The 11,919-nt window shown below is 30.5% G+C and overlaps 1 protein-coding gene and 1 pseudogene across 1 annotated transcript in view; one reads left to right on the top strand and one right to left on the bottom strand.

Moving 5' to 3' along the window:
* Positions 1-1,091: 1,091 nt before the first annotated feature.
* Positions 1,092-11,919, top strand: part of LOC111618570 (E3 ubiquitin-protein ligase RBBP6-like) — a 169,765-nt gene continuing 158,937 nt past the window's right edge. The window contains exon 1 of the mRNA XM_023360128.1: positions 1,092-1,350. The gene's annotated coding sequence lies outside the window, so the exon portion shown is untranslated. The remainder of the gene's footprint in view (positions 1,351-11,919) is intronic.
* LOC111618572 lies at positions 5,846-8,716 on the bottom strand (annotated as a pseudogene).

Here is an 11,919-nt window from a genome sequence, read left to right as displayed (position 1 = left end):
ATATTTGAGGAAATGGGAATCGAAGGCATAAAACTTGGGGAATTCGGGTAATGAATCGTAAGTTTTTGACGGCCGGATAGCCGAGACAGTTGAGGGATTGAGTCCGAACGATAATCCCAGAAGTTTCATAGGTGGTCTCTCCAGGATATGGGCCCAACAGTGGCCAAGCGATCTTCGTACTCTGAACATTGGGACGTGGGTTTTCGCCTCCCTCGGACAGGCTGGCCACGTGGAATTTCTCCGGTTTTCTCCACGTCTATAACGCCTAAATAGGGGCCAGTTTCCCTTAAAAAGATCTCCCGGAAGGCATTCTCCCTAGGCAGATTACCCAAGTGTTGCGTTGCCATAAACAAACTCTCCGAGATATGTCAGGCTCCTTTCTCACCACAACGTAGGCCCCTTTTGTGAGTCTGGCCGAATTCATAACGGGCATGGAAAAAAGACCCTCTCAGTGCTACATAGTATAAAGTAAAGAAAGAAAACCCGTTAGGCCAGGAGCACACATGCGTAATATTCGGCGTAAAATATAGCATAAAACAGAAAGCGTAAAAATCTTTCTGAAATTTTAGCTGAAACATAACTGAAAAAAAAGTAGAGCATGTCTCTACTTTTTACGCCAAAATTCCTCCAATAAAGAGAAGTCTTTTTTGTGACGTCAAAGTAGACACGGTTTTTATTCTAACAATGGCGGCAATGAGGGTTAACCCTACAATTGTGACGATCCGGAAAAAACGAAAAATAAATGAAATATTTAGTCTTCAAGTATCAAATCTATATTAGTATTCATAAAAACGTTCAAATAAATATGAATATTTTCTTAAATAACTTGTATATATTTTATATTAAGATAAATAAATAAATACTACTTATTAAATAAACATTAGAAATTTTTCAAAAAAGAAAAAAAATTGGGTTATCATCACGGTTATTATTGACCCCATACAATTATATGTGCAAAATTTAAATCATGAATTAATACGAGATTATTAAAAGCATTACTTTTTTAAATAATGTATTTTTTAATTTAATATATATTATGTTTTAAAAAAAATTATTATTTGTTCGTCCTTTAAAATTCAGGTTTTTCTTACGTCAGACGCAACCGTGCTATCACTCGGTTAACCCCGTCTTTCTATTCGTGCAGACACTAAGTTTACCGAGGTGGATCGCCATTTTGTATTATTATGAATTTCCGTTGTAATAAATATCGTAAAAGTTTCGCGTTAGGATCAAATTGATATATATATTACTTGTTAGAAATTCTAATTAATGTGTAATTGTGCCACATCTTATATTAATTTATAGAATATGAATGTTCTTAGTATATTTCAAATTTGAATGGAGTCATCGGTAAGTTACCATTGTGTAATACACAATTTTTTCTTGTTAATTGTATTATTTAGTTTTTTAACTTTTAACTCAATACATTAAGCAGAAACATTTAATATTCGAATGATATATTTCGGGTTTTATAAATAAGTTCTTCGAAAAATTGAAATTCGTTCTTACATACACAATAAAAATCGTAAACAAAATCATTAGGAACACTAATCATATTTAACTACTTTGTGTAATGTACAATTTGTTCCTATTTCATGTAACAGCCTATGAAAAGATCGTATATAAAAACAAATGAAATTTGGTTAGTGTTGATTTTTCATTATTTTCGAATAATTCGATCTCATTGCTTAATATAAGTATTTATCGAATTAATTAAATTGCTTTATATTCATAAAAGATGAAATAAATTCTTATATATTTCTTATGAAAAGCAAAATTTTTGTTCTATAGATTACAAAATAATAATCGAGAAAAAAGTATTCGAGTATAAATAAGTTGTTTTTTATTCTGTCACAACAAGGTGCATAGACACCAGGCATCTTTGACATCACTCTTTATATGGGAATATCTTGGGGCTGATATGCATTTTGAGCACTCTTCCCTCTTCTGTCAAAAGTAAAGCCGACAGAAGAGAGGCATGTGCCTGAAATGCGTATTGGCCCGCAAGATATTCCCGAATAAAGAGCAATGTCAAAGATGCCCGGTGTCTATTTATGCATTTAGTTGTGACAGAAAAAAAAATAAATTAAAGAAGATATGGTTTCAGAATAAGCACAAATAAATAAGTTTTTATTTTATGAAATAGTTTATTTCTAAGTTGAATTTGATGCATAAAATATTGTACAAATACCATACAATAATTTTTATTTGACAATGGTGCTGTTTGTGGATTGTTATGAGTTGTTTATAACAGTCCACATCACTGCTATATAAAATAAATAAAAAAATACATATAAAAAGTTTTTTTTTATTTGGCTGCTGTTTTAAACTGTTCTAAACCAGCTGACAAACAAAATGGTTTCAAAATTGTATGATTTGTAATGAGTGTTTGTGATTATAAATACTTGTATATTGATCTTGAACTGGATTATTGTAAATACTTGAAGACAAAAACCTATTCCAGCAATTTTTTAAATTCATCTAACACTTTTGGCTATCTGAGTAGCCATCTTCAGGATCAAACACATTTCTAATAGAATTCTTTAATGTCTAAATATTGTGTTTTAAACAAGAATTATACATAAAATTGAATAAATTGAGAATACAAATAAAAAATTTATTTACTTTATTTTTATTTTTACTCTTATTTTTATTTATTTCATTCTGTACACCTTTGTTAATGTTGTACATGTTTATTTGTATTCTCAATTTATTCAATTTTATGTGCTTAAATAATTCTAGTTTAGAACACAATATTTAAACGTTAAAGAATTCTATTCAAAATGTGTTTAATTCTGAAGATGTATTAAGTTCACGGGTTGGATGTCACGCCAACTTATGTCAATCAAAACTTCTTCTTCCAAGAACGTCAGTCTATGAGGCGTTAAATATACTTGAAATTATTTTAATTTACGAGCGCTTTACGTCGAAAGCGCTCGTAAATTAAAATAATTTCAAGTATATTTAACGCCTTATAGACTGACGTTCTTGGAAGAAGAAGTTTTGATTCTGAAGATGGCTACACAGATATCCGAAAGCATTAGATGAATTAAAAAATAATTGCTGGAATATGTTTTTGTCTTAAAGTATAAATACTTGATTATGGTAAATTGTGTACAGTATTTTCTGCGAGTTTTTTACCACTTTGAATTTAACTAGTATATTTGTTGTAACAAGTATATTTTAATGTTTGAAAATATAAATAAATTAGTTAGCCTACTTTAGTTTTTTAATCTTTTAAAAAATATTTTGATGTGACTATGTATTTCTAGTTTTGTTTGCTGTGTTAATATATGAGCAGCTATGATTTTATTTACAATTTATTTAATTACTTGCTATTGAAGCCTATCATTTGTATCAGTTACTATTCAAATTTGTTAAGTTTGTTTTGACTTTTGAGTGAAGAAGAATTTTGACTTCAATTGTGTTACAAACATTTATTTAGAAATAGAAGAAAAATAAATTTTAAAAATTTAATCTAGAAAAAAATCTGATGAGGATTTTTAAAGAATGGTTTTTTTTTCTAATTTCTCAGTTAAATAAAAACCACAAAACTAAATACCAGCAGAAAAAAGATTTTATCAAGTTTACCCAGTTGTGTTTTTAGTTTAAATTCTAAAAGAATATTATACTATGTAATATAATTTGTAAGTATTAATACAATACTATATTTTAGGAATAGACATTTTTACATAGTTTAAATGATTCTTGAAATATTTTTTTCATCTTCAGATCCTTGCAAATACAGTATCAATAAAGAACAATAGAACAGACAAAAATTTCTTTTATGTTCTTTGTTCTTTATTCAAACTGTATTTGTAAGGATCTGAAGGATAGGATATCTGAAAAATTTAAATACAAATAAAAATTTCAACTTCTAAAATATAGTGCTGTGATATTAAGTCATATGTCTAGAAAAAAATTATACTTTATATTGGCAGTTTATATATTTAACAATTTACAGTATAGTTTTATAATATTTTTCTTATATATTTGAAATGCTTTCTACTTATTATAAAATGCAATGTTCCAATTTTGATTTCTATATTATAATTAAAAAATTTTTTTTTGCATTTATTTTTAAAAACATGCAGTTTTTTTTTACTTGCTGAAATGTTATAACACTGGTTATTCAGAGCATGAGAAAACTTATATAACAGACAGTAAACTGTTGTAATTTTTTTATTCAGAAATATTTTTCAAATTTGTTCTAATAGAAAAAAAATGAGGCATGAGGAAAAAAGGAATTATTTCATAATTTTTTAAGTTCTAATTTTAATCCAGAAGAAATATCAGTTAAAACTGCAAATCAAGAAAAAAAAGGAACTTTTAAAAATTTACCAGCTATACAGTTTATCTTGAAGATTATTTATACCCTTTGTCAGAAAAGTTCCAGGACAATTCTTTTTATTTCTGTACATGTGATGATAAAAAACAAATTGGTGTTTTAATGTTACTTGGTATGTGTTCTTACTTGACATGTTTTTGGAAATGTTTCTGCACAAACTCACTGGGTGGCAGAGCTGTGCTTAGCAACACACTGTATTGCTGTTGCAATAATTGGAGTGACACAATGGATGCTGATTGTGAGCAAAGAATGAACATTAAGTTCTGCATTAAGCTTGGGAAATCCCCTACTGAAACATGGAACATGATTAAGCAGGTATATGCGAGTGAGGCACTTTCAAGTAGCACAAAAGGTTGAGTTTTTTTAATCAATTATTATTCTGTTATGGTTATTTATACATTTACAACTACAAAATGCATTTTTCAGTGTTTTCCTTACTATAGTTATTTTTTTTTCAATGTACTACTTAGCTTTAATTTGAGTGTGTTTTTTGTGTTGGAACAAATTATTTGGTTTTACATGTAATCGTATGGGAAAAAATGATTTACCTTACGACATTTTTATGATACGATCTCAGTGTCGGAACGGATTAATTTCATATCCTGAGATTCCACTGTACTTGGTAATTGCAATTTTCTATTTTTTACGAGCTTTGTCCTGGAACTTTTCTGACAAAGGGTGTACATATCATCTGTTCAGGAACAAAAGATTACTGTTTCCCCCTTCATTCTTTTTGAAAATGATTAGTTTTTAATTTAATTAGATGTCTTCTTTCATACTCTTTGATTAAAAAAATTTTTAAATGCATTATTTTTCATTTGAAAACTAAATTTAGAATAGATGAGGGAAAAAAGTTAAGTATAATGATTAACTCCTTCAGACATGATTTTTTTTTCAAAAGAAAAACACTTTTTTTGATATTACTAGATGATTGGGAACATGAATATTCAACATATGAAGAATCATATTTTATTTCAGATTTTTTTAGCCTTTTTTAGGATGTACAGTACACTACATATGGTACCAAAAGATGCTAATGAAACAAGTAATGTATTAAAGAAGGTCTATGTTAAAGTGAAAATAAAATACATTATTTTATTAGCATTGATAATGAAATTCAACAAACTAAAACAAATGACATTTTTTAATACAAAGGAATATAACTCTTTTTGTATTTCTTTGGGTAACAGTAAAAATTATTGTTCCAATTATTCTAATTTTAATCTTGATGGAATTTTGTGAAACACTTTTTACCTTTTATAAACAAATTAATTCTGCAGTTGTTATGAAAAGCATATGCTTTCTCTTACATCTCAGCAACTTGCATCTGGGAGCTTTTATTATCATTCTTCATCTTCATTTTCAGTTCTATCTTTTGTGGAATTTCCTTGCTTATTTTACCTCTAGTAAGTATAGCTGTACCAGGTCTAGAATCAACCTTGTCAGCAGAATCTGCATTAAAAAGAATATCATCATCATCATCTTATTCACAACTATAGGGTTGGCAACTAAGTGATTGCGGATTTTAAATAAGAAGGAAAATTCAAAATTTTTGCTTAAAAATATAACTTTATTCATTTAGATAATGTCCATTTTTGTCAATGACCTCTTGCCATCTTTCAGGCAATGTCATAATTCCATGTTCATAAAACTTCTGATTTTTGCCAGCAAAAAACTGAATTAAATATGTTTTTACATCATCAGTGTCATTAAAAATTTTACCATTTAAAGAGTTCTGCATGGAACGAAATAAATGGTAATCTGAAGGCGCAAGGTCAGGGCTATATGGTGGATGTGACAACACATTCCAACCAAGCTCCAATAATTTTTGGCAAGTGACCAAAGATGTGTGGGGCTTTGCATTATCATGCTGGAAAACAACACCCTTATGATTTGCCAATTCCGGCCACTTTTCTTGAATTGCATTGCTTAGTTTTGCGAGTTGTTGAACGTACACATATGAATTAATTGTTTGGTTTCTTGGTAAAAGTTCAAAGTACAGAATTCCTTTATATTCCAACCAAACTGACGGCATAATCTTTTTTTGGTGAATCGCAGCTTTTGGTGTCATCTGGGCTGGTTCATCTCTCATCTCCCACGATCTTTTCCAATTTAACGTTGCTATAAACTATCCACTTTTTGTCGCCAGTAATCAGTCGTTTCAGAAATGGATCAATCTCGTTGCGTTTCAGAAGTGAATCGCAGATGCTAATATGTTGTGTCAAATGAATTTCCTTAAGCTGATGAGGGACCCATAAATCCAGTTTCTTGATATAGCCAAGCTATTTTAATTTTTTTGAATGCATGTATGTGATACATTGAGCTTCTGTGCAATCTTACACGTCATGCTATGACGATCTGAATCGATAATGGCCTTGATATGGGTTTCATCAACTTCAACTGGACGGCCAGATCGTTGAGCATTTTTCAGAAAAATCACCAGAATGAAATTTGGCAAACCAATTTTGACACTGCCTTTCTATCAAGGCTTCATTCCCATATACAGCACTTCTTCTTGTGTGCTTGTGATGCGTTCTTGCCTTTTCGGAAATAATACAATAAAATATGTCTGAAATGCACGTCTTGTTCTAAAAATGGAAGAACAAGACGTTTTTAAATTGGGATAAAAACGAAACTAAATAACTACTCGATACAATATTTTACTAAATTAAAGGTGGAAGTCCAAACAACAAGAAAACAATATAGGTTAAATGCTTTGAACATGATGACAAAGCAAAAAAATGTGCTAAGGCCACCTATTGACAAAATCCGCAATCACTTAGTTGCCAACCCTATACAATAACTTCAATGTCAGAAAGATCACCATTTTCTACCAAATCAAATAATTTTTGCATGTGGGTAGAGTTTGTCAAGTTGAATTTTTGTCAGGACATGTTAATCTTGATAACTTAGCTGAAATACATAACTTTTTAATTTTTTTTAATTAAATTTAAATTTTTTTAAAATTTTTTTAGCATGCTCTACTTTAGTGGTGAAGTGCTTATGTTAGGACTTTTGTCTGTCAGATGTGCACATATATGCTCTGTTCAATCCATTTATTATGCTTGTCCACATACATGTGCAATGACTTCACTTTCATTACCTAAGTGTTATGTTCCATTCAGTCAATTTATTCTGCATGTCTACATGCATGTGCAAAAGTTAACTGAACGTTTTCGTTTACAGTCACTGTAAGCTATAGTAAAAACTACGTGGTTCCTCTGGAATCTATACACCACATTCCTTACTGTATATTCAGTGAAAAATTCTTTTGAACAACTACTTGATTTCAAGAATTTATAAAATTTATTTTAAACAAAATTAATATTAGATTCGCTTTAGTGGAGCATGCTATCAGATCGGCTTGACCAAGCTTGTTTTACACACTAGTAGTTTATGACTGTGTAATAAAAAACATAAGTTCTGATGTACATTTGGTATGAATTGTAGTTTACAATTCATACCAAATGACATCAATAATACAGTGGGTGATCGGTTAACGAACATAATCTGTTCAAAGACAAGGTTTATTAACTGATTGTAGATTTGCCATAAATTTTTGTGGGAATTTGATTAATTCATTCTGGAGACCCCAAAAAATAAATAAAAAATTTATATACTTTCTTATTACATTTATTTAGCTACATGTAATAACAAACTAAAAGCAATCTCTTCATTTTTTCACGGATAGCACATCTTTGTTTCTCAGATGTGATTTTCATTACTCCTTTATCTTCTTGAGTTTTTTTGATTATATCTTTCTTAGCTAAGATTGTATCTACTGTAGACCTGTTGAAGCCATATTGCCTAGGAACATCAGACATCATCTGCTCACTGTCTACCTTGGCTATTATCTCTTGCTTAGTTTATGTAGTGAGCACAGTTCTTGACTCCACTCTTTTTATGCTCCATAATATTATCACTGTTTTAAAGTAAAAAGTTCAGAAAAGCACTTACAAAAATTTACTGAACAGAAATCAATTAGTGCAAAAAAAGGTTATGTATACAACTGTGAAAGTCTTGTTCTGTAACCATTAACCATTCTTAGATTCTGGTAAAATATATTTTTACAAATCTTAAATGCAGCGTCACTTCTTGTGTTTGTTGTCCAAACAAATATCTTTCATGAAAGTGTTCATTGTCCAATTTGTTCGCAGTCCAAGCTGTTTGTTAAACTTTTTCTAAATCTTAATTTGGCTATTCAATAGTTTTCCACTTAGAAAATTATTTCTTAAAAATCTATGAAACAATTATAGTAAAAAAATCTAAAACTAATGTATTCTAATTGCATTGTTGATTTAAAAATAAAACATTAAGTTTGCATGATACCTAACATATACAACAAAATCTGCTTACTGTGTATGCCATCTTACAAGTTGACATTTTACGTCTGGAAAAAAATCTCTTACAAAACTTGAAGTTAACTAAACATATATTTATACAAAATTAGTTTACTAATACAGGATGTCTACCAATACAGTAATACCCCGAACTTATGCGATGGGTGGGACCGAGCAGTAACTGCATAAGTCGAATTCGCGTAAGTCGGGGTATAATTTCGCATATAGATACATACAAATAATTTTTAATTGGGGCCGGAGACTAAAGAAAACAATAATTTAGAAAAAAATGTTTAATAAAATCTTAGATAATACATATGTATAACAAATTAGGCCTATATTATTTTACAATTTTTCATATTTACTTGATTATTATGCCATAATTTTAACATTGTTTCCATCTCAGCGATAATGCTGTGACGTTTACGAATGATGCTTGAATTTAAAGATTGAGCATTTTTCACAGCTTCGAGAATTTTTTATTTGTCTTTTATAATTGTTCTGACCGACAATTCCGGTAGATCAAACTTCTTTGCCAGTTCACAAATTTTCATTTTTGTATCGAAGTCTTTAATAATGGGTACATTCGTAAAGTCAAACGAGTTAAACGCGTTAGACTTTTCGAACGATTTGTTACTAACGAAATAGGAATAACGATGACGTCATTGTCATTTAACTTGTTTGACTTTACGAACATACCCAATGTTAACTTTACATTCCAAAGATAAAGTTTTTCTTTTCTTGTTTGATGCAGAAGAATTAGTTCTACTTTGTTTGGATGATATAGTAGAGTATATCAAGTCTCCGTAGATATAACAAACACAGAAATAAATAACACAAAATAAATTGTAGCTATGTGTGGATTCCGCGTGACACATCCGATCATGTAAGCTGAACAATAGTGTGGGGAGAGTCAGTAATTAAGGGTTGCGTGGCGCTCAAACAAAAGACGAATCGATGAGATTTGAAAATCGCGTAACTCCGGGTTTGCGTAAGTCGGGGTATTACTGTACTTAAATTTCAAAATGCTAAGAATGGTATTTAATACTTAGTCTACTTAATTCTGAGTAGAAATATTTGAAAAAAGATTAGCTAAATGTTTTGTATTTGTAATCAATAGAAAACAATCATAATGGCCTTACTAAAAGAGAAGTGTATATGTTTACTCAAATATGTGAGGACAGATTGAAAAGTTTCTGGAATTACCACTAGGGGATGTTTTCTTTTGAAATGTTTTTCCCTGTGTTGTATTAGCAATCTTTTATATTTATCAACTTCAAATTTCACACTGATCTGATGAATAGTTAGGTTTTTACAAGCATTAAAATTAGATACCCTGTATTCCTGTTAGTACATACATGGAGAAAAACAAAATTTGAGCTATTATCAAATTTTTCCATTTGGAGGAAAAAACTGCAGTGGAAATCAAATCCATGTTGACAATGTTCTTGGCAATTCATCATCTTCATTTTCTACGGTAAGTTGTTGGGTTTTTGAATTCAAGTCTGAGTGCACACATACAAGTGATGAACCACAGTCTGCTACTTCCAGGAATTGTGGATAAAATCCATGACATAGTGTTAGAATATTGCCAAATCAAAGTGTGTGAAATTGAGAAAGCTGTGATCATTTCATATGAATGAGTAGTTCATATTTTGCATAACAAATTGGGTTTAAAGAAGTCTGCAAGACTTCCCACATTTGCTCAGTCTGGAGCAAACACGCATTCAAGCCTGAATTTCTGTCGAGAGTTTAGAGTTGTTAGAGAGAAATCCAACTGATTTCAAATGACAATTTGTGACAATGAATAAGACTTGGATTCACAATTACACATCAAAAACAAAAATTCAATCAAAATAGTGAATTGGAGATTGGAGTAGATTCCAAAGTAGGCAAAGACTATTCATTTGACTGAAAAGGTTATGACATCAGCTTTTCAGGATGCCAAAGGAATGTTGTTAATTGACTATTTTGAAAAATGAAAAACTTGCTGGCCAATACAATGCAACACTTGTGGACAAGCTCAAAGCCGTGATCCAGGAAAAATGCCTGGGTATGATAGTGTTTCATCATGACAATGCACCCACTCATTCAAGTGCAGTTGTTCAGCAAAAAACTAGTAGAAATTAAGTTTGAAATTTTGCCAGATTAGCTCTTTCAGATTTCTACCTGTTTCTGAAACTCAAAACATTCCTAGGTGGAAAGAGATTTTAGTTCAATGAAGATGTGATTGAGGCTATAAACAGCTATTGTGGGTGCTTGGAGAAAATCACTTCTGGGATAGAATTGAAAAGTTGGAGAAATGTTGGATCAAGTGTGTTAAGGTTCAAGATTATGTTGAAAAATAAAGCATAACTTGGAAATCATTTATTTTGTTTTCATTGTCATTTCAGAAACTTTTCAATCCATCTTTGTAAGAGAAACTTTTTTCCAGGTTTTAGCACTTCCAAAAACAGGATCAGTCTTAAATGTAATGTGCCAACTATTATTTGGTATGTGTGCACTATTTTATGTAGATCTTTTAAAATAATAATATTTGTGTTGTTTCTGATAGGCTGCCTTAAAGATATTTGATTTCTGTCAGGTTACTTCAGCACTTGTTTGGAAGTGCTGTTTGCATCTCAATGAGCTGGCTACCCGTAATTCTCTCTCTTGTGGGTACCAGATATCACTGACAATGCAATGCTGATTTCTTGGCCAGAGACCTTAATATTCCTTTGTAGGCTTATTGGAGAAAAAATGATTGAAAAAAACAGAGATCTTTATCTGTGCTTTGTGGACTATGAAAAGGCGTTTGACAATGTTAACCACACAATTTTATTTGAAATACTTCAAAAAATTGGAATAGATAAAGGGATAATTAAAATTATTCTCTTTTTATACAAAAATCAGAAAGCAATAATAAAAATTGATGAGAAAGAATCCAACTGGATAAGGGTGGAAAAAGGAGTGAGACAGGGATGCGGACTTTCACCACTGTTATTTAATATTTACAGTGAGTGGATGATGCGAGAAGCACTTGAGGATTTTAACGAAGGAGTGAAAATCAATGGATGCTTAATAAACAACATAAGATACGCTGACGACATAGTCCTGCTGAGTGAAAGTAAAGAGGGATTACAGAAAATTCTGAATCGACTGTTCAAAACTGGATTGGAGAAATTCCATATGAAAATAAATGAAAAGAAGACAAAAGTAATGAAGGTTTCAAAGAAGGAAGATATGGAGGAA

Source organism: Centruroides sculpturatus, unplaced genomic scaffold (genome assembly GCF_000671375.1).
Source record: "Centruroides sculpturatus isolate CEXI.00-Female unplaced genomic scaffold, Cexi_2.0 scaffold42, whole genome shotgun sequence".
Taxonomy (NCBI): Eukaryota; Metazoa; Arthropoda; class Arachnida; order Scorpiones; family Buthidae; genus Centruroides; species Centruroides sculpturatus.
The sequence above is the reverse complement of the archived record's forward strand: the minus strand, read 5'-3'. Positions and strand labels throughout refer to the sequence as shown.